General features: G+C 40.4%; 1 long non-coding RNA gene across 1 annotated transcript in view; it reads right to left on the bottom strand.

Annotated features, from left to right (window-relative positions):
* LOC140704202 (uncharacterized) overlaps positions 1 to 22,558 on the bottom strand; it is a 126,634-nt gene that overhangs the window by 79,156 nt on the left and 24,920 nt on the right. Inside the window, exon 4 of the long non-coding RNA XR_013542044.1 lies at positions 6,429 to 6,580. This is a non-coding gene — a long non-coding RNA (uncharacterized LOC140704202). The remainder of the gene's footprint in view (positions 1 to 6,428; positions 6,581 to 22,558) is intronic.

The raw sequence follows: 22,558 nt of genomic DNA, 5'->3' as shown, positions 1-22,558 counted from the left end.
CTTTGTTGACACTATCCAACCATCTCGTCCTCTCACATCCCCTTCTCCCCTTGCGTTCACACTTTCCCAACATCAGGGTCTTTTCCAGGGAGTCTTCTCTTTTCATGGGATGGCCAAAGTATTGGAGCCTCAGCTTCAGGATCTGTCTTGCCAGTGAGTACGCAGGGTTGATTTCCTTCTGAATGGATAGATTTGTTCTCTTTGCAATCCAGGGGATTCTCAAGAGTCTCCAGCACCACAATTCAAAAGAAGCAATTTTTTGGCGATCAGCCTTCTTTATAGTCCAGCTCTCACTTCCATACATCGCTACTGGAAAAACCATAGCTTTGACTATGCGGACCTTTGTCAGCAAGGTGATGTCTCTGCTTTTTAAGATGCTGTCTGGGTTTGTCATCGCTTTCCTCCCAAGAAGCAGGTGTCTTTTAATTTCATGGCTGCTGTCACCCTCTTCAGTGATCATGGAGCCCAAGAAAGTAAAATCTGTCACTGCCTCCATATCTTCCCCTTCTGTTTGCCAGGAGGTGATGGGATCAGTGGCCATGATCTTAGTTTTTTTGATGTTGAGCTTCAGACCATTTTTTGTGCTCTCCTCTTTCACCCTCATTACAAGGTTCTTTAGTTCCTCCTCACTTTCTGCCATCAGAGTGGTATCATCTGCATATCGGAGGTTGTTGATATTTCTTCCAGCAATCTTAATTCCGTTTTGGGATTCATCCAGTCCTGCCTTTCGAATGATGTATTCTGCATATAAGGGAAATAAGCAGCAGGACAATATACAGCCTTGTCGTACTCATGTCCCAATTTTGAACCGATCAGTCGTTCCATATCCAGTTCTAACTGTTGCTTCCTGTCCCACATATAGGTTTCTCAAGAGATAAATAGCGTACTCAGGCACTCCTGTTTCTTTAAGAACTTGCCATATTTTGTTGTGGTCCACACAGTCAAAGGCTTTTGCATAGTCAATGAAGCAGAAGTAGATGTTTTTCTGGAACTCCCTGGCTTTCTCCATAATCCAGTGCATGTTAGAAATTTAGTCTCTAGTTCCTCTGCCCCTTCGAAATCCAGCTTGTCCTTCTGGGATTTCTTGTTCCACATACTGCTGAAGCCTGCCTTGTAGGATTTTGAACATAACCTTGCTAGCGTGTGAAATGAGTACAATTGTACGGTACAACCTTACAACCACACTATCTGGGTTGTCCGGGACATCCAAATCTTTCTGGTATAATTCCTCTGTGTATTCTTGCCACCTCTTCTTGGTGTCTTCTGTTTCTGTTAGGTCCCTACCATTTTTGTCCTTTATCATGACCATCTTTGCACAAAAGGTTCCTTTAATATCTCAAATTTTGTTGAACAGATCTCTGGTTTTTCCATTTCTATTATTTTCCTCTATTTTCCTCTATTTCTGTGCACTGTTCATTTAAGAAGGCCCTCTTGTCTCTCCTTGCTTTTCTTTGGAAGTCTGCATTCAATTTTCTGTAACTTTCTCTATCTCCCTTGCATTTTGTTTCCCTTCTCTCCTTTGCTATTTGTAAGGCCTTGTTGGACAGCCACTTTGCTTACTTGCATTTCCTTTTCATTTGGGATGGTTTTTGTTGCTGCCTCCTGTACAATGTTACAAGCCTCCATCCATAGTTCTTCAGGCACTCTGTCCACCAAATCTACCTCCTTAAATCTGTTCTTCCACTGTGTATTCATAAGGGATTTTGTTTAGATTATACCTGACTAGCCCAGTGGTTTTTCCCACTTTCTTCAGTTTAAGCTTGAGTTTTGCTATAAGAAGCTGATGATCAGAGCCCCAATCAGCTCCAGGTCTTGTTTTTGCTGACTATATAGAGCTTCCCCATCTTTGGCTGCAGATAACATAATCAATCTGATTTTGATATTGCCTATCTGGTGATGTCCATGTGTAGAGTCACCCCTTGTGTTGTTTAAAAAGAATGTTTGTGATGACCAGCTTGTTCTCTTGACTAAACTCTATTAGCCTTTGCCCTGCTTCGTTTTGAACTCCAAGGCCAAACTTACCTGTTGTTTCTTTTATATAGAAATACTTCCAAAGCTTTAATTGTAGAAATCCATGCAAACATGTCACTACTGTGCTGTAGATTATGTGATTCAGGTGGAGAAGAAATTTACTCAACTGGAGAATAATCCAATAAATTTGTGTTTGTATTTTTAAAATTGACCGGGATCCTGCTGAAGAGGATCAGAGCATGAGGCTCCCTCTATGGAGCTCCCACAGAATTTCCAGTTTACTGTAGCACACAGAGGGGTTGCCCCATTCAAAGCAATAGGGCATCTGCATAAACTCCAAAACAGTCCAACTAGTTATGGTAGAAGCCACTGCACAAGCAGAAGAAATGAAGAAAGTTCTGCCTCTTGTGTTTAGATCAGAGCTGGGTTGGGATTGGGTTGTGTGTCCAATTGTGTGTGTGTGTATGTGTGTGTGTGTGTATATATATATATATGTATATATGTGTGCATATATATGTGTGTGTGTTTTCAGTCTTCAGTAAAGAAAGTGGAATTACTACTGTGTCGCGGCTCTTATTTGGCGTCAAATCCCACTATCTAACACTGGCTAAGATAGAAAGAGAGTTGGGAAAGACAGCAAGAGAGGGTGATAGGAGAAACCATTATCAATCCTTTTGCTGCATTTGAAGCTAAGGTAATAGATCCCTTCGGGGCTGGCAAAAGCAGCTGTGTGAAGGCAAAGGGAAGGATCCCATCTAGGTGCCTGTGATCCAATTTTCCTTGTCTTGCTTATGCAACTACTAAGACTGCATCTCATCCATTGGAATTTATCCAAAAGTTTCTCCTTTGATTTTTTTTCTTTCAAAAAAATGCCTTCCTATTTTGAACCAATTGAATCAAAATGTGCTGCTGGACAAGAACTTTATGGATGCCAGGAACCATGGATACCACAGAATCACAAATAAACAGGTTCTATGTTAGATCAAGCATGATCTCTCACTAGGAGCTAAAATGATGGATCTGAGACTATAGGATGTTAGACATATCATGAGAAGACTTACTGGAAATTATCATAATGCCTGAAAAAGTGAGAAGGCATTATGAAAAGAGGAAGACTTAACATGAGGTAGACTGACTCAATAAAAGAATCCATGTCCTTACTCTTGCAAGACATGATCAGAGTTGGTAATGATAGAATTTTCGGAAGGTCATTAATTCATAGGGTTATCAGAAACTGGAAATTACCTGATGGCACACAGATGCATAATATCACACAGAAGATTATTCTGGTATGCAGTTTCAAAGAGGCTTCATTTAGTGAATTTAATATGTGAACTCCCCCAACTTGCCCAATCTCTCAGACGGACATAGTACTGAGCAAAAGCATCCAAATTTGATCTAGATTTGCTTGCATTTTACTTAAATGGATCATTTTAGAATTCCTGTAAGAGATGGTCATGAATCACAGAAATGGTGATTCATTTTGACGCATGAAAGTTTGATGAATCACAAATCACAAATTTATGATTTTTTCTGATGGATTGACAAATGCATTTGCCAATTCACTTTTTACTTTAAAACTCTGTAACAAAGCCCCCAAGCACCTAGAGAGACCAAATTCACCAGGAAGCATCACCTGACCATCCTCTACAAGCTCTCTGTGTTTGGCAAAGTTGGGGTTTCAGATGTCCAAGTTATATACCGACAAGGTGGGCCACCCCCAGGAAACTTCCTCCCATGCACTTCAAGATGCCAACATCACAGAGAAGGTTCTACTGACTCTCCTCTACAATACCTTTAAGTTTGGTGAAGATGGGGTTTCAGACATTGAAGTTACAAACCCACAAAGTGGGTCCCCCAGGAAAGTGCCCTTTAACAGTTGGTTCCTTCACCAAACTTGGCAGGACTGTAGAGAAGGGTCAGGGAAAGGTTCCCTGAGATATTGATGTTTCTAGGTGCCTGGGAGGAACTTTCCTGGGGGACCTACTTGTGGGTGTATAACTCAAACATCTGAACCCCAATGTTCACCTATCCTGGTGGGATTGTACAGGAGTGTCAGAGGAAGCTTCCCTGCAATATTGGTGTCTCTAGGTATCCAGAGGGCCGTTTTATGGTAAACAAATCAATGAATAAAAAAATCACTAAAAATTCATTGATTCATGATTCATCAAGGGCATTGATTCGTATGAGTACAAATTGACAAATTAGCAATTTTTGAATGAATTTGGTGATTCATTTTTTAATTCGTACCCATCTCTACTTCCTGCCAGTTGATACTGATTGCAAAATTCTACAGCAGTGGCTCCCCATCTTGGGTAACCTAGGTATTCTTGGACTACAACTCCCAGAAACCTTGGCCAGCACAGCTGGTGGTTGTGGTTTCTGGAAGTTGCAGTCCAAGGACACCTGGGTTACCCAAGGTGGGCAACCACTGATCTACAGGATTTGATAGCTGAAAAAAATAGTTTCTAGCAATGGCATTTATCAGCAGTCATATTATTTGCTCCACCTAAAATTCAAACATAGAGCAACATCAGCTCTATCTGGAGAGGAGGATATTTAATTCCAAGTGCAAATTAGTTCTCCAGGAGTTTTAAAACCGGCATATTTTCCCACCACATGATACAACTAAGACTCTGTGGGCAAGAGCTTTTGAAGCCAGAGGGAATTAACTTGTACTTGGTGGGAGGGAATCTATCTTTGATGAGCAATTCTCCTTTTCTCCTCTCCTTTATAAGAGATCAAACTAATTTTTATTATTATTATTGTAACCTCACAATAGCCCAAACAGAGATTAGAGTCTTAGCGCAGGGGGAAATGGGGACTGCATATTAGAAATCTCTGTCAAATTTGACTCTTGAGGTGTATGAGAGCAATTACCAACAAAGAGACCATAAGGCAATAAAGCTTTCCTTTGCGCCTCTCCTTAGGCCTCAGTCCCTTAATGATTTTGTGAACTATTGAGACAGTAGAATGAAAAATGTTTTGCTGAGCTGAGCATGGTCGCCAGACTACTTGGTTTTTCTTATTTATTTCTCAAGCTTGCTGAGAGGAAAAATAGCTCATATCGTGGGGTTTTGCTCTCACCATTTCCATTAAGATGAAAAGCCATTTCTATAGGATGAGTAAACATTATCCTTACATCTTTGTTGTTGTCAGGTGCCATCAAGTTGGAACCAACTTCTAGTGACTTCTTTAAAGATAGCTTTCAAGGTAAGTGAGATACTTACAGAGCGGGTTCACCAGTTCCTTACTCTCCAGGGCTGACTGAGGATTCAGCCCCAGGCCTCCTGAGTCCTAGCCTTTCATTCTATCCACTGCACCACACTAAGTATGCATCTTTAGTTGTCTACAAAACTAAAGAGGCAAAATGATCTCACCAAGTGGAACATTTTTGTTCTCCTATCTCTCCTCCTGGACATTGGATATAATCATACCTATACTGACTTGGATGTAGCAGCTCTAAACAATGATGCAATGCTGAACCCAAACCAGTCTCCAAAGTTTTCATTTGGCATGTTCCTCTCCTTTTCACTTCTTTCCTTGTTTTTTTAATACTCTAAATGATCAATTGTAATTATCTATACGTACTTCTTATTTTTTTTAAAAAAAAGAATTGCATGATCAAAGTATTCTAGTCTTCTGCATTTAATGTGTTTCACAATTTATTGGTCTTTATTCATATAGCTCTGGGACTGCACAAAATGGATATTCTTGTGGAAAGATATGTTGAATCTAGGGCTCCATCTTTCTTCCTCCAAGAGGTGATCAGTATATCAATTGGCATAACATTGCTTATGCTGCAAAGAGAATTTATCCATTCCAAAAGAAATCAACCCTGAGTACTCACTGGAAGGACAGATCCTGAAGCTGAGGTTCAAATACTTTGGCTATCCCATGACAAGAGAAGACTCCCTGGAAAAGACCCTGATGTTGGGAAAGTGTGAAGGCAAGAGGAGAAGGGGATGACAGATGACAAGATGGTTGGACAGTGTCATCGAAGCTATCAACATAAATTTGACCCAACTCCGGGAGGCAGTGGAAGACAGGAGGGCCTGGTGTGCTCTGGTCCATGGGTTCATGAAGAGTCGGACATGACTTAATGACTAAACAACAAAAATCTTCATGCAGAGATGCAAAATAAAAGGTAAACATGATTGCAATACACCTCACCAGCATGGGGAAAATGGAGACCAGCTTATCTGCATCCCAATGATAACTGTGCAGCCCAGTGATAACTGTGGATAGGCAAGCTCGTGGTCTCTAATCTCTTCCTCTGTGCTTCTTTACATCAGATTAAGCATATCTCGCTCTCTCTCTTAAAGAGAACTACTCCCTAGCAACCTAAGAGGGCATAAGGCTAGTGTAGAGCACAGTGCTGTAGTGAGGTTTTTAGCATACATACACAGGCACGCACACCCGTTTGATAATTCCATTTCAACCTATAGTAAACCCACCCTCCCTTAAGGCTGTTTGCTTCTAATTCTGCTGAGTGGTGCTGTAGATCTGTGCTCCACCATTCTGTATTGATGGCACCATTGCAAGGGCATGGCTGCAGTACTTCTGTCCACGGGGATCCACGGGCCAGGTCCAGTGTAGTAGTTGAAACCTTCAAAAAGAATGTAAACAGAGTGTTATCTTTATAAAAATCTGGGTCTCTAGAACTGCACAGTCTGAGGGTTCTGGCGAGTGTAACATTCAACTTACAAATTTTCAGAACATCACAAGAATTGCTTATGATCTTTAAGTGCTCCCAATGTGGATTTAGAAAGGACATATTTAAACCAAGTTGAAATGGGTCTCAGAACTGACAAGTGTGCCCTGAATATGCTAGGGATGTATTATTCCTTGCCAGGATCATGGAATTGGGTTTGAGATATATGAAGAGAGACTGGCAGCTTTCAGGTTTGCTTTTCATCTTATAACTGGTGAGTTGAAATATCAGCAAGATATTCACAAGCTTTTCCAAGAGATTTTGTCTTCCAGGGGCTTGCTCAGCAGAGTTCAAATCTCTGGCAAGCAGCTCACTATATCTCTAGTGCTGCTAATGCAAAATACATTGGCTTTTACATTGTAGATGTGAGAATGATGGAGCCAAAGGCACTGCAGGCTTTTAAATATTCATCAACTCTCGTAAATATTAAATATGAAAAACAGAAAAGCAAGTCTTTACTAGACGTCAGTACCCAACCACAGAAGAGAAAAGGCTGATCTGAAAAAAGTAAGTAAGTAAGTAAGTAAGTAAGTAAGTAAGTAAGTAAGTAAGTAAGTAAGTAAGTAAGTAAGTAAGTAAGTAAGTAAGTAAGTAAGTAAGTAAGTAAGTAAGTAAGTAAGTGTAAATCCAAGAAGAAGAACTTAAGATACAGGGAGGAGCTAGGGAAGAGTCCAAAAAGTTAAGGCAACTCCTTGTTTAAAAAAATTCTCAGACAAACAAATATGTGTTGTGGAGGAGGAAATTCAAGAATTCCATGAAGGAAAATATCAGGGGAGAGGAAGAGAAGCATAATCAAAGGAAAACCTCCACTTTAGGATGGATTGGGCTCTACAGTTTTCAGAATACGGTATCATTCTTATTACAGTAATTATTTGTGTTCATTATTACTCTTCTCATAAAGACATGTTGGACATGTCAGCATTTGAAATATTGTGTATATGAGGCATTGTAAATGATTAAAGGTGGTGTAGAAAAAGTTGCTCTGAAAATGAAAATACATTTAAAAGCACAGCTTGGGGATTTTTTAAATACTGTAATTACTTTCAAAACAACATGGGACTTTTCAGCTAATCCTGAGAACAAGGCCAATGATAGGATAACACCGCAATGAAGAATTTCATACATGTCTGCCAGCTTACGTATGGAAGTAAACTCAAGTTTATGATGATATAATGAATTGAATGCAGTTGTTCAGATGTTGTCCATATGAAAATGATATTTGCCAGCACATTGTACTGATGATCATAATAGTGTAATCTAGCAATAGACTAGAATCCTGGACTCTTGATGTAATAATTTTTTGTTAGTCTAAGGGATTAGAATTGCAAGTTTATTAGCTTTCTAAAGCATGTAAAATTGATAGTCAAAACAATGATGGAAATGTAAATAATTGCTGCTAGCCAAATATGAAACTGCAGACTCCAAGCATCACAAAGGCAGTGGGTACACTAGAATTTTCCATTTTAAAAATCTTGCTGGACACTCAGGCTCATAGAACTCACAAGACTCTGCAGAGAAGAATATTTACAAACAGTGAGGAAGTGAAAACAACTTAAAGAGTTATAAATATAGGGAGAGGCCACACACAAACAGGGCATTTTCCTCATCATAACAAGATGGCTCCATACTGCGTTCGTTACACATGCCAGATATCAAGAACAATCATATAGCAGAGCTGATGAACACAGAGACAACTCACAAACTTCATTTTCTTCCATAAATTTTAATTGGTTTGGCTAGAGGGCACACTTAGAGTAATTGTTCTCTCTGTGTTGATAATATGCTTAGACGCTAAGAAAGTTATTTTCTTTAAAATACTTTTACTTTAGACATTTTTGGTATTTTTAATAGGCTTTTTAAGTACAACTAATACTTATGTTTGTATTTTTCACTGATGTATTCTGTGGATATATTCTCTGCCTTTTTAGGCTATAAGCTCTTGCAGTTTTAGGATATAACTTAAAACATTCTTTTTATTTTTTTGTACTTTTGCTTCTGTATTTTGAATTCAAACATGATTTAAGTTCTGCTTATAACTTACATTTTAACACCTGCATCTTTTTACAAGTTGCAAGGAAGGATTTTAAAAAATATTTGTGCTTGCAGCTATCCTCTTAGCTTTAATTTGTGCTTACCGCTATCCTCATAGCTGTAATATATTTTGACTTGTTATTTTTGAAGTGTTTTGTCCATAAGGGACACAGAAGCAATGTAAGCAAATAAAGCTTGTAGAATTAGACAAGCTGATGTTGCCTGTGATTATTGCAACAATGAAAATACTTCTATCTTGATACTCAGATGAATGTTGATGATTATCACTAATTGCTTGGTTTCATTCTGGAGTTAACCTTATATTGGAACAAATGCCAGCTGCAATGCCCAGTCCACTGGTGAACTCTTCAGCAGCACAGGCTGCTTTTATCCCATTCCCAGAATAGCACGAGACATTAAAGTCTCGCAAGAACCTTGAGAGAGAAGGGGTGGAGGAGCATATTTAAACAAGAGCTCCTCCTACCTTGGGCCTCTTCCTTTTCAGCATCCCACCTGCCTGCCCAGTCTGCTAGTGTGAGTTTTGCTGGTTGCCTTTTTGGGCCAGATAGGAATTTTTGACCCACATCCTGATTGGCCTTTGGAAGTGGGGATTTTTTGCCTATCCCTCACTGGTTGAGGTGCGCTGGCATATCAAAGGGTGGCTAATTTGGTCACACAGGTGGGTAGTGTAGATAAAACAGGTTTCGGTGAGTCCCCTCACAAACACAGGTAATGTATAGCTCATCTGATCTTCCAACGCTGCAGATCATGCAATTACAGTGCTTGGGGGAGAAGATCTGCTGGGGCTGCTCCCGGACCAACAGTCAACAAGAAGAAGGGGACTTGAGGTCCGGGGGTGGTCAAATTTGGGCCGGCCGGGTTCTTGCTGTCTCCATGAATGTGAGATCTTGGGGCTTGGGACTCACCCATAGTTTGGTAGGGGTCCGTTGAGACCCCTCTGCAGAACCTGATTCTGCACTGCAGCAGGACCCCCTTTTTTCCATTGAAGATAAAGATGAATATTTAATAAAGAGTTATTTTTACCTCTCAAATATCAACACAATTAAGGATCTTCAAATGCTTACTTCTTGCCAAGATGTTTTACTAGACACATAAATCCAGTAATATAGATTGAACATATTATTCCTTACAACTTGCAATTAATTCCTTTTTCAATAACAAAAGCATAAATTAAGTTGCATCTCATTTTTAACTTCTAGAATAATGTCACATCTTTGAAAAGTGAAACTGTAACTTCCAAGATACTGTTATATATACAGGGATGTGGTTCCCCTGAATGGTGGGAAGAACCATCATTGACTGAAATGGGTGAACCAGGATGGTTCACACCGTTCTTCATCCTGCTGTCTTGTGCTGTGCTGAGGAGCACCATTTTATTTTATTTTATTTTAATACAACATCATCTAATGGCATTGCTACTACTATGGGTGGTTTCCAACAATAAAATAAACACAAAGAACACAACCACTCTCCACCCAGCCCACAAATATAAAAATAAAAAAGGAGGACAACACTTCTATGAACCCAAGATAGCAGCATGCAAAATACAATGGCAGAGAGAGAGAGAGAGAGAGAGAGAGAGAGAGAGAGAGAGAGAGAGAGAGAGAGAGACTAAGTAATGAACAGTTATAGAGGGTATCCTGAAATGCCTCCCAGAAAAGCAATCTTTTTATGTGCTTTTTGAATGTTATGAGGGAAGAGGCCTGCTGCACTTCCACAGGCAGAGCATTCCATGAAGAAGTGGCTACCACTGAGAAGGCTTAGTTCCTAGTCATGGATTTCCTGGCCTCCCCCCAGGGTGGCCACCTGCAGAATCAAAGTCTGGGAGGTGTGAGTGGCATGGGAAGTTGATTTTTAGGAGAGGCATTCCAATTGGTAGCAAAGTCCCATAGATAGAAGGAAAGAGGCAATTTTTTAGCACATGCCAGTAGCTTGTTGCAAGTAAATAGAAGTAACTGTTTTAGTTACTTTTGAGAAATAATTAAGCAAACTTACTTCTTAAAATTGCTCCTTCCATAATAGCTAAATATCAGAGGCTTGGAATATTAAATATAGCTAATTACTTTTCAAAAGTAACTTTCCAAGCTCTGCTTCTGGATAGATAATGGCCTATGCAGATTCCGGCAGATGGGGAACAGGATCAGTTCTGCATCCCCTGCCAGATGCAATTTAGTAGGAACTGTTCTATCATTTCTGCACAGAGCAGATGGAGGTGCACCTTCCATCTGTCTTGCAATGTGGCACATTCCTACCATTCAACCATGAGGGTGCTGTACACCCTGTTTTCCTATAACTTGCTTTGTAAGTCCACCTCCAGACTGGAATTGGAGACTGTAAGGGATCATGCTTGGAAATTTTTTGAAAATAAATCCAGCCTTCCTTTTAAGAAAAGAAAAGAAAAAACTATCGGTCATGAACCAGATTTTCATTTGCTTTCAATTAGTGTGGCTTCATTTGTTTCGGTTCCAATGAAAATACACCAGTTCCCATCACCCAATGAGCTTAAGTGGGACATGGTTGCACTGGAAGAAAATGCCAGAGTCGTGTCCAAATGTGGAAGGCCATCTGGTCTGCTAACATTTCATATGGAAAGGTCCCTGCCTAATCACTCTCAAGTGAGTTAGCTTTTGCCATCTTGCCACTGAATTGTTATCTAGACAGCTAGAGGAAAGAAAAGATGTCTGGCACATTGCAGAATTGGCAGACCCGAAGCATTCATTATTTCCCTTCATTTTTTAGATCTCATCCAAATGAGCCTTGTTTGACTTTCCCTAGAGCTAATTTTCCTTAATCCAAGTGGAAAATGTATCGGAGCATATGGAGGAAGCACATTACTTCCACCGCAAAAGTAGGGTTCATTATATTTTGTAATAGGGCCAAATAACAAACAAGGAATACTTCACCCCAAATGAACTTGTTAGAGAGAATGGAAAAGATGGAACATCAATAGCCATTAATGGTGCAATAGATAGACAATATTATTAGCAGACTAACAAGGAAATAGTAGGGTCCATGTTTTGGCTAGACAAAGAGGACCGGTTTGTTTGATGATAATGATGATGATGATGATGATGATGATGATGATGGTGGTGGTGGTGGTGGTGGTGGTGGTGGTGGTGGTGGTGGTTGATGTTGTTGTTGTTGTTGTTAATGTGGAAAGAAATTGGTGGAAAAGCAATGTTGGTGACAGCAGTTTTCCATGCTCCTGCTATGAACATCCACAAAAGGCCTGTGTATAAGGGAAAAAATGAATGGTAACTATTTCAAGAAATGGGAGTCACATATCAAGTTCCTCCCTACTAGGCCCAGCTCAAAATATTCTGCAGCTTAAGGCAAAGGATGAGACAAGCATGTCCCCACAGTTCAGAGGCTGGGTGGACGAGCAGTTGAATTTAATCTTCCTTAAGCAGGACAAGGGCCTTCCAGTCCACCTAAAGGCAAAAACTTCATTTAGGAGGTGCAGGATAAACTAGAGACTCTTGAGCTCAGCGGTTTAGAAATCTGGCTGTGGAAGGGAGGTTGGGACTGCAATTTTTATTTATTTATTTATTTATTTATTTATTTATTTATTTATTTATTTATTTATTTATTTATTTATTTATTTATTTATTTATATCCCGCCTATCTAGTCAACTCAGGACCACTCTAGGTCCCCACTTTGCCTCCTTGATAGGGGATGGACTCGATGGCCCATTGCAGCTCTACAATTCTAAGATGATGATGAAAATGAACTATTGTGAGGCTTTACCACAGCATCTGTGGTGTGAGGCAATTGCCTTGTTATGCCAATGGTAGGAACAGCCCTGAATTTTCTCTTTTCATAGCAGGTACTAGACATCACTCCATGTCTTGACACAGTCATATTCTGTGTTCCTCTATTCTTATTAGGGGGAGAGAGGTAGAAATACAGCATTTTTAATATAATAAATAATGTCAATATACACATTGGTATAGGTGTACTAGAGCAAAGAGAACTACCATAACTTTTTGATCAAGTAACCTCCCTGGTAGACAATGTGAATGCTATAGACATTCTATAATATATCTTGACTTCCGCAGCCTTTGAAGTGTCTCATGATATTCTGATTACCAGGCTAACTAGGTGTAGTCTGGATAGAACAACTGGCAGGTGGATACACAGTTGGTTACAGAATTGTACTCAGAGAGTGTTTATCAATGGCTTCATCTCAAACTGGGAAGAAGTAACAACCAGGATACTACAGGACTCAGTCCTGGGCCTGGTGCTCTTCAACATTTGTATTAATTACTTGGATGTGGGAGTGCAGGGAATACTTATCAAATCTGCAAATGACACAAATTTGGGTGAAATAGCTAATGGTTTGGACGACAGGAATAAAATTCGAAAAGATCTGCATAGGCTTGAGCACTGGGCTAAAAACAACAAAATGAAATTTAACAAGGATACTATAAGTGCAAAGTTCTCCATCTAGGGGGGGGAAACCAAATGCACAGTTACGAGATGGGGGATACCTGGTTCCGTAATACAACAAGTGAGAAGGATCTTGGTATTGTTATAGATCAAAAACTGAATATGAGCCAACAGTGCAATGTGGTTGCAAACAAGGCAAATACTACTTTAGGATGCATTAAGATAAATATAGTCTCCAAATCACATGATGTACTAGTCCCCTTCTATTTGGCACTGGCTATGCCTAGTCTAGAGTGCTGTGTATAGTTCTGGGCACTGCACTTTAAAACAAATGCCAACAAACTGGGGCAAATTCAGAGAAGGGCAACAAGGATCATCAGGAGTCTGGAAACCAAGCCCTATGAGGAAAGAGTGAAATAACTGGTCATATTTAGCCTTGAGAAAAGAAGACTGTGGGAAAATCTGATAGCACTTTTCAAACACTTGAAAGGTAGTCATATGGATGGGGGGCAGGAAGTTCTCAATCATCCCAGAGTTCAGGATACACAATAACAGGTTCAAGCTATAGGAAGTCACATTTAGGCTGAACATCAGGAAAAACTTCTTAACTGTTAAAGAAGCATGACAATGAAACCAATTACCTTGGGAGGTGGTGAACACACCAATGCTGGAGGCATGCAAGAGAAAATTGGACAACTGTATCTCAGATCTGCTTTTATTTGGATTCCTGCATTGAACATGGGGCTGGACTTGTTGGCCTTATAGGCCCCTTCCAACTCAATTATGCTATGAGTTTATGTTTATATGGATGTGGAATTAGTATGTTTATGGTTGGCTGTGTGTGAACATTGCCTCCAGGACTTAAAATGGACAGGAGTGTAGTTATGAAAATAGTCCACTCTTCAGCACTTGCCAGGGGCTTCTAACATGGAGCTGCAGATAGTAGGTAGAGTAGGCAAACTGCAAGCTCATGATGAGGCCCAAAGAACTGAATTCAAACAGTTCTGGCTTTTTCATCTGCCAGTTCACACAGTAGGCCAGCATAGCGTCAGCATTGTCTTCAGTTTTTCTTTCCCATTACACTCACTCCAATATGTGAAGCATAGCAGAGTTAGCATTGTTTCTAAAATACTGCTAAGGACATTCTGTTCTATCCAGAAGAACTTGGAAAGTTACTTTTGAACACTAATTAGCTACCATTACAGTTACCAGGGTATAAAATAGTGAACAAAGTAGTTACATTTTTGAAAGTAATTCTTTCCGATTTTTCTCAACATTACCTTTTTGCTGTTCATTGTTTTATAAGAAATCAGAATGCTACAAAATACTGACCTCCCATTCATATCCTTGTCAGCTCAAGACCCACAACAGAACACAAGGAACAGCTAATTTATTTATTTATTTATTTATTTATTTATTTATTTATTTATTTATTTATTTATTTATTTATTTATTTATTTATTTATATTAAACCGCAGAAGCCTGTGCTGCAGGCTCAGAAGACCAGCAGTCGTAAGATCAAATCCACGCGACGGAGTGAGCTCCCGTCGCTTTGTCCCATCTCCTTGCCAACCTAGCCGTTCGAAAGCATGTAAATGCGAGTAGATAAATAGGTACCACCTTGGTGGGAATATAAAACGGTGTTCCCTAGTCATGCTGGCCACGTGACAACGGAAACTTTCTTCCGACAAGCTCTGGCTCTATGGTTTGAAAAATGGGATGAGCACCGCCCCCTAGAGTCGGACATGACTGGACTAAAAATGTCAATGGGAACCTTTACCTTTACCTTTACCTTACATACATACATACAGTGGGGTCTTGACTTGCGAATGGCCTGAGTTGTGTACTTTTTGAGTTGCGTACTTCTCCGTCCGCAAAAATCCATTTTGACTTGCGAACGGAGAATTGATGTACGAACCAAAAAGGGGGGGGGGAAGGGGCCGGAGAGGCGGGGAAAGCGGGAAATTCAAACTGCTGTCGTTCGTCGACAGTGAAAGGTGAGAGAGCCAGGCGCTCGCACCGAGCGCCGGCTATAGAGAGACCATGGGGCGCTCCTCCTACTGGGCGGGCTACAGTACTGCCAGGTGCTGTGCTTGCTGCCGCCACCGCTCCTGGATCATGCCACTGGGGGGCAGAAGCTCAATAGGACATTGGTTAGCATTTGCATCTTGTGATACTTCTTTTCTAACATTTGTCATATTGCCATAACTATAAAACTTAACTATTTCAGTTACACCACAAAATAAGTTATTTTATGTCTTGGTAAGTTACAGTTGTAATGAAGCTATGAGTTAGTTACTGCAGAATAGACTTTTAACTGCAAGTAACTAATTACTTGTTATAAGTTACTTTAAAACCCTGGAAATCTGTGTATTAAATGTGCCAAATGTGAAAATCTGGATACAGTAGTTCATATTTCTTGAGGCTTGCTTTTAAATTATACAGTCAGCGCCAGTGAATATCAGAATGTCGATCTCAATATGAAAAGGTGTGCTTTGTATAATGACTTAGTTCCTATTGCTTCATTAGGTATGCAGAAGGCAAACAACATAACATTCAGTTTATTCTCGAAGGCTTTCATGGCCAGGATCTGATGATTGTTGTAAGTTGTTTGGGCTGTTTGGCCGTGTTCTGGAGGTTTTCTTCCCAACGTTTTGCCAGTCTCTGTGGCCAGCATCTTCAGAGGACAGGAGTTAGAACTCTGTGTTCTGGTGTAGTGTGTGGGATATTTCAAAACAGATGTACTGGATAACACCAGCAATCATTATGTTAGACTACACAGGGAAGCCATTGAAATCCATAAACATCAGCACAGTTTCGACAAAAAAGAAAGTCTAAAGCTCAGCAAGGAATGGCTCCCAGAACTGAAAAATACAGCCTGCAAAAAGGTCAACGAACTCTATCCAGTCATTAGGACCAGTGATCACTGCACACAATAGACTAGCTAATTACACCCATCAATCACAGTGACAGATCATCTGCCCCTTATCACAACAGTACACCCATAACAAAAAACACCCTGATCACCATAATCACCCAATCTCCTGAAAAGGACAAAAAGCTGATCCCACTCTAGTCTACCTACCTAGCATAGAACAGGGCAAGCATACCTGCTCAGCCCATTCAGTTGCCCTCCCTCCTGCCCACCCACTTTTCTAACTTCATATGATATTGTATTGTGCCATTAGGGGTTTTTGGTGATGGGTAAAGTTTCCAGGATTACCTGCGATATTCCTCTTGTTTTCATCTTTGATTTTTGTCACAACTTTGTTGGCAGTTTGGAGCACTGGGGTGGATCCAGGTGGTTGCAGGGTAGAAAGTGGTTACCTGTGACCCTTGGGTGATACTTGAATCCCTTTAGGCAAGATGAGGATATGGCCATGGCGACCAGAGGCCCATCTGTGCCACTGCATGGCAGGGAGCCATTCAGTGGTGTACACCTGTGTGTTGTCCAAGAGACTGCCATTCATCAGCTGATGTCTGGGGGAGATGGTGCTTTACATTGGTGGTATTGGGGTCTCCCAATGAACTGGATCCATTCCTAGTGCTGGCCTGGGAAGCCTCTGCTGTAACCAATAATGTTGCGCCCCCTTTTTCTTCCAGTCAGAATGTGTTATCTGTTTTATTCCTGTGGACTGGACCTGCTCAACCTTCGGCCAACAAGTCAAATTCTGAAATTGTGTCTCGATAATTGCATTGCTTGCGGTTCTTAAAAATAACCAGACAAATGTTCAGAGCACAGTTAAATACATGCAGGCAATAACAACTAGTCGAGATTAAATAATGTTGGTCAGATGGTTTGGCTTCTTTGTTTGAAGTATCCATCATGACTTAATTGCTCTTGCAATTGCTTAATTGCTCTTGCAGACCAGTTTCCTGTGGATTTTCCCCCTATAGTGTCTGTTGCTTTGGATGGCTAGTGTGTTTTTTTTTGATAAAAATAGCAAGCACCAGGTCTAAACCAATATCATTGTATTACATATCAAAGCTCTTTTGAAAAACTCCTCCCAGAGCTGACATATATGCATGTCATTTTCCAACTGTTGTGTTATACCTGTCTTGGATATCAGATTAAATAACCCATTGGAAATATCAGCTAAACTGCACCATGTTCTTGGTTTCATTTATGTTATCATATCACAAGGTCCTTTCCCTTGGTTTATGCAGAGATATTACTGTTGAGAGGACCCTTAGACTAGTTAGAGGAATATTTACCTGGCCTTGATGGGGTTACACTCCCCATGAAGGATCAGGTTTCCAGCCCCATAGTAATTTTCAACCCAGCACACTCCTGGTCCACAGAGGAGCAAATATCTGCTGTGACCAAGATAGCTTTTTTATCAGCTTCACTGAATTCCCCATCAGATAATTGTACATGTAGATCTCACCAGTTGCTTGGTAAAGAAATCAAATAGACTGCAGAACTCGAAGCAGGTGATGGAGAAGCTCTAGTCTCTTCAAAAACAAGGTGAAGGCTGTGGTACAGACTAAAACAGTTAATATAAAATGAGAGTAAAGCTGAAGAACACAAAAAGAATCATAGAACCTGTGAACCAAAAGACCTTTGGATCGAAACCAAATATATTATCATGCAAGAATGGAGAATGACTATTCCCATAATCATAAGAAAAGAAAAGCTTTGATAGATGACTGATGAAACACTTAAAATAATTAATGATTCATGAAGGTGAGAAACAAAAGTAAAAGGAGACAAAAATAACGTCAGAATTCTGAATGCAACATAGGAATAAAGAGAACTACTGTAATAATCAGTGCAAAGAAATAGAAGACAACAAGGAAGAAATTCCTTCCAAGAAATGAAAGGGAAATCTAATCCAAGATTAGGGATGCTTAAAGGTTAATCACAGATTTTTTAAATCTGATCAGAATAAAATCAATACAAAATGGAAGCAATACTCTGAAGGATTTTACAGAAGAGAGGCAAGGATGACAGATTCCTTCAAAGAAAAAAAAATCCTATGAAGAACCTGCAGTTTTTAAAAGTGGTATGAAAGCTGGTCTCAGAGCAGTTGGAATAAATGTATTATCAGAGTAGATGTGATAGTAATAGAGCTATTTCACACTACACAGACTGAATCTAGCAAATCCTAAAAAGATTATGCGATCAATTATGGAAAATAAAACAATGTTGCACAGACTGCTAATGTTCAATGTGCATCTATATCCCAAGACACCGGAGTTTGCAGTAGCTGCAGGACCATTACATTAATTTCTTATGCAATCAAAGTGATGCTCAAAATTTTTACAGCAAAGTCTTTTGCCATGCATGGAACAAGACATGCCAGATACATAAACCTAAAGAAGAAGAGGCATTAGAGATCATATTGAAAATATACTTTGGCTACTAAAGCATATTAAAGAATTTCAGAAGAAAATAAGTATTTATTTATAGCCTTTTATTGCTTTTTATTGTGTGCATCATGAAAAGTTATGGATAGTTCTTAAAAATGGATGTGTCACACACAGTCCTGCAGCTGGCAAAGGTATGACACAAGTTCTCATTTTGTATCTTTACCTGCTCAATCTGTATGCAAAACAGAATATATGAAAAACTGGACGAGGTATGGATGAGAGAGAAGTGCATATTGGTGGAAGAATCATCACTAATTTGAGTTATTTAGATGATTAACATATCAGTAACAGGAAATAATTGGAATAACTATTGATGAAGGTTGAAACAGAAAGTGCAGAAGAAAGATTACAGTTGAACGTAAGAAGAAGAAACTCGACTATTTAAATCTATTCATGAAACGTATTGTTGGAGGAAAGTATAATGAACATCATGGGTGGCCAGAAAGACAAAGAAGTAGTTTTTAGAATAAATCCAGTCTGAACTCTCTCTTGAACTTAAAATTACTGAACTGAGGCTACTGTACTTTGGATATATCATGGGAAGATAAGACTCAGTGGAAAATACCATATCACTCATAAGAGTGGAAAGTAGTAGGAAAAGAAGGCTGTAAGTGAGATAGATGGATTAAATCAAGAAAATGTTGGCTTTTAGTTTGCAAGACTTGAGCACGTCTGTTAATGATAGGACCTTTGGCCTGTCATTAACTCATAAATAGGAAGCAACTTGATGGCACATCTGCAACATAAAGTAAATAAAATGTCTTCTTCGGGGACTCCATAGTTATAAAGAGAGATGTCAGGTGAGCCTCTCTGTGGAGAACATTCCTTTGTAGAAGCACTACAAATACATTGTCCCTTTCTTTGATTACCCATTCAGCTAGCCTTGTAAAGCAGCATACAAAGGCAACCTCACTACACTGGAAGTGTCATATTGCTCTGATTGACTGTGTTGCTAGAGTCTTTGTTATATGATTTCAGGCCCATTTGTGGAAAAAAAAGTGAACAATGTGCAAGCCCACTCCAGCAGCCCCTCGCGTCTTCAGGTTCAGTCCCATTGCCCTTCAGATGCCAGATGGTGAAAGACTGGGGCAGGTCCTTGTAATTTTACTGGTGTGGGTCATTGTGATGTCACAGTAATGGTGTCAGTATTAGAGATGGGAACAAATTTAAAAAATGGCAATTCATTTTGATTCGTAATTCGTCAAGGTTAATGACTTCATTGAGTCATCGATGAATTGATTCATTGATTCATCTTTGTTTAAACAGCTATAAAACTGACCCATAAGCACCTAGAGACACCAAATTTGCAGGGATGCTTTCTCAGACACTTTTCTACAACTTCCGCAAGGTTAGTGAACATTGGATAATAGTTCCCTGAGTTATATAATCACAAAGAGGACACCCCCAGGAAAGCTCCCTCCAGGTACTTAGAGATTCCAGAATCACCATGGAGCTTCCTATGTCTTTCCCCAACACACCTGCAAACTTTAAGAAAGATTGGATATCAGACATAGGAGTTATTCACCCACAAATTGGGTCCCCCCCAGGAGGGTTTACCACATGGCACAGAAGCCCATGGTATTGAGGGAGTTATTTTTGGCTGAATGAGAGGTCTTTGGCACTGAGGGGTATACATGAGGCATTGAGTTTGTCTTCAGCAACATTACAAAAAACCCCACAAAAAAACCACTATTCATACCCAGCCACCCTCACAGCCTACCCACCCACCCCCTTTTGTTCCCTACCTTAACCCCACCCCCACCAACACCCCCTTACCTTAATCACTGCTGCCAAGGTCTCCTTCTGGCCTCTCAAAGATGGCAGCTGTGGCTTCATATAGGGTACAGAAGCTGCAGCTGCCATCTTTGCAAAGGGCAGCCTGGATTCCCTTAAGGCAGGCTAAGGGAATCCAGGCTGCCCTTTGCAAGGATGGCAGCAGCAGCTTCATTTACGGTAGGCAGTCTCCTTTTTTACATGCATGGCTGTGAGACCAGACGGAGACCTCAGCAGCAGCGATGGGGGTAGGGGTAGGCTGTGGGTATGGCTGGCTGTGGGACTTGGGGTGGCTGCCTATCGGCCTCCGATCAACGGAGCAGTGGCTGGTAGGCAGAATGGTGTTTTTTGTTGTGCTTTTTTAATAGGAAGGGGGTGTTGGTGGGGGTGGGGAGGGGTAAGGTAGGGAGAGGAAGGGGGTGGGAGATGGGGATGGGTGGCTGTGGGGTATGGGGTGACTGCCTAGCCTTCACCAATCAGCTGATTGGTGGCCAGTAGGCAGAATCAGGGGTGTGGCGGAATGCCCAAATCTCGCCTGTCTGTCATATGGAGCTCTAGGGCAGGACCCTATGGCAGGACAGGAGGGGTAGAGTCAAGAGAACAGTTGGAGACTGAGAGGAGTTAGAGAAGAGGTTTTGAAGGTTTAAGACAGAGATTGGAAGTTGGTATGTGTTAGAGAATAGATAAGAGATAAAAGTAATAGAAAATAGATAAACTGTCATAAGATATTGTTACAGTGGTTAATGTGAATGAACACAAACAAGCAGACGTGTAATGCTATCCAAGTTTAATGATTGAACAATAAAATAACATATATGAGTTTACTTCTATGATTTACCCATCAATCAATAAATAAACCTGTTATATTTTGCAGCCCGGGTCTAAGATATATATTTGATACAGTGTGGATAAAAATCCACTGGTGGCAGCGTATAAAGGGAGAAAATAGTACATCGTGTCCGAAGGTGGACCTGTGTTTGAGGGAAAACACACAGGAGACACTGGGGGGGAATGCGACAAAGGTGGGGGGTTTTTTGTTTTGTTTTTTAATACAGACAAATAAAAACGGGTAAATATTCATCCCTTCGTATTCGTGGGGGTCTCTGGAACCCACGAATATGAAGGGATGGATATTTAACAAATCGGCTATTTTCGCCAAAAAAGCTGATCCGTTTTTATAGTCATCTCCATCTCTAGTCAGTATGTATTGAGGGAGGCAAGACTGATTTTTGTGGAAACAGCTATGAAATCAGCTAGGTAGGTAGCAAAATGCACACAGCAGCTTTGACAGTTGTTCTTTGAGAGCCTGCATTTTGCATGACCTTACCTACAACACACATGATAGATTGGGAGTTTTTCCAAGTCATATGCTCCTGGGGTTACATGGGAGGCTCTTCGCAGCCTATGGAGTGCCATCGCTGCCAGGTCTTCTTCAACAAGAAGGCTCCTAAGTCACAATGCTGGTGCTCTGTTCTCTGCCTTGTGCCAAATGGCATAGTGGGCCCATCATCTCTTTGCCCCCATCTCCTGACAAAACACCTTTTGTGCTAAACCACTGAGTCCTGGTGCCTGATGGAAGTAGACGATGATGGATGCCTAGGCTTTAGAGGAACTTCATAAACAAAAGTCTAATTTTCTTTTTTCCCCAGCACTACTCCCTCTGATATTTGTTTCACTGCTGAGAGACGTAGAGAATTATAGCAATTCCCTGACTTCAGCTAGCAAGTTGAGACCTGGCAACCCTATTCTTTTGGAGAGACCATCTATCAATTAAGATCCTGATCATGCCCCTACCTTCTGTTTGTAGGTCTAAGTATTAGACCATCTAAGAAGGCCAGAAAGAGATAAGAGAAATATCTAACCTAAAATGGCATGTACAAAATCAGAGGCACATTTCTGATTACTACTAAGTTTTTAATCAGACAAACAATTCGGTTAATTAACTCACTGTTGTAACTAGAGCAGTTAAGTCCTGATGAATACTCTAACCCATGTGTTAAAACTGCTTCCCCCCAAAAAAAATCTGGGTTGGCCTACTGATTTATTTCAGGCATTCCCAGCTTTGATCCTTACACCAGGGCCCTGACCAACACATTCCAGAGGGGGAAACTAAAGATCTTATAATCTCTACTAGATTGTGTGTTTATTTCTTTGTACTAAGCATCTGGTGTTTTAGAACAAACTGGCCAGAATTACAAACAAAACACTCGGAATAGAATGACAGCTCCGGCAGGTTACCAGCATTAAAGGGAGGAATGACCTCGGGTGATCCAAAATATCAAGGA

The sequence above is a fragment of the Pogona vitticeps genome, chromosome 2, assembly GCF_051106095.1.
Source record: "Pogona vitticeps strain Pit_001003342236 chromosome 2, PviZW2.1, whole genome shotgun sequence".
NCBI lineage: Eukaryota > Metazoa > Chordata > Lepidosauria > Squamata > Agamidae > Pogona > Pogona vitticeps.
The sequence above is the reverse complement of the archived record's forward strand: the minus strand, read 5'-3'. Positions and strand labels throughout refer to the sequence as shown.